We start from the raw sequence: 1,605 nt of genomic DNA, 5'->3' as shown, positions 1-1,605 counted from the left end.
AGCTGTATTTTCAGCATCATTGCTCCAGTCTTCAGTGTCACATGATCTTCAGAAATCATTCTAATATGCTGATTTATTATTAGAATTATCAATATTTGCAATAGTTGTGCTGCCAAATATTTTTTGGGAATCTGCGATACTTTTTTTTCAGGATTCTTTGATGAATAAAAAGTTCAAAAGAACAGCATTTATTTAAAATAGAAATCTTTTCTAACAATATACACTAGCGTTCAAAAGTCTGGGGTCAGTACATTTTTATTCTTTCTTTTTTTGAAAGAAATTAAAACTTTTATTCAGTTTTATATTATTGTTCAATTGCTAAGAATTGACAGCAAAGATTTATATTGTTAGAAAAGATTTATATTTTGAATAAATGCTGTTCTTTTTAACTTTTTATTCATCAAAGAATCCTGAAAAAATATTGCAGTTTCCAAAAAAATATTTGGCAGCAAAACTAGATAATTCTAATAATAAATCAGCATATTATAATGATTTCTGAAGATCATGTGACACTTTATACTGGAGTAATGATGATGGAAATTCAGCTTTGCATCACAGAAATAAATTATATTTTAAAGGATATTAAAATAGAAGCCATTATTTTATATTGTAATAACATTTTGCAAGATTACTGTTTTTTTCAGTATTTTTTATCAAATAAATGCAGCCTTGATGAGCAGAAGAGAAAAAAAACATTCATGATTTCTGAAGGATAATGTGACACTAAAGACTGAAGAAATGATGCTGAAAATTTAGCTTACTATAAACATTTATTTTTCGAATTAGTGCATCCCTGGTGGGCATAAGAGACATTTTCAAAAAAGAAAAAATCTCATTGCCTCAAACTTTTCATCTGAAAACACTTATCCAATTCTCTTATTTCTACATTTTTAATTATTAATATACTCTATAACTTAATATTTATTTGTGCATATTTAAAGTAAACCTGTAACTAAGATATGTCAAAGGACTGAAAGCACGGATTCATATGCCTTATGATTAATAATGTAAATAATATTTTTTACTATATGCTTGAGTGATTTTAATGGGTTAAAAGGGTGCTGCTAAAACCAAATGGACTTGAGGGTTGGCTCAAAAAATTAGAACATTGTGAAAAAGTTCATTTTCATACATTCTAGATTCATTACATGTAAAGTAAACCATTTCAAAAGTTTTTTTTTTTAATTTTGAAGATTAGAGCTTACAGCTCATGAAAGTCAAAAATATATATGAAATATATGGTATATGAAACAAATATATGAAAGTTTCACTTTTTGAAATAAGTTACAAAAAAAAGAACCTTTTCACGATATTCAATTTTTTTTAGATGCACCTATATATATGTGTATGTGTATGTATGTATGTATGTATATGTGTGTATATACAGTATATATGTGTGTGTGTGTGTATGTGTATGTGTATGTATGTATGTATATGTGTGTATATACAGTATATATGTGTGTGTGTGTATGTGTATGTGTATGTGTATGTATGTATATGTGTGTGTGTGTATGTATATGTGTGTGTATACAGTATATATGTGTGTGTGTGTGTGTATGTGTATGTATGTATATGTGTGTGTGTGTATGTATATGTGTGTGTATA

General features: G+C 26.9%; 1 protein-coding gene across 1 annotated transcript in view; it reads left to right on the top strand.

Moving 5' to 3' along the window:
• Positions 1-1,605, top strand: part of LOC107708252 (hexokinase-2-like) — a 34,387-nt gene that overhangs the window by 2,756 nt on the left and 30,026 nt on the right. The window lies entirely within an intron of this gene.

This window comes from Sinocyclocheilus rhinocerous, unplaced genomic scaffold (genome assembly GCF_001515625.1).
Source record: "Sinocyclocheilus rhinocerous isolate Xijiao unplaced genomic scaffold, SAMN03320098_v1.1 scaffold1436, whole genome shotgun sequence".
NCBI classification, from domain to species: domain Eukaryota; kingdom Metazoa; phylum Chordata; class Actinopteri; order Cypriniformes; family Cyprinidae; genus Sinocyclocheilus; species Sinocyclocheilus rhinocerous.
This window is presented reverse-complemented; position numbering and strand designations above follow the sequence as displayed.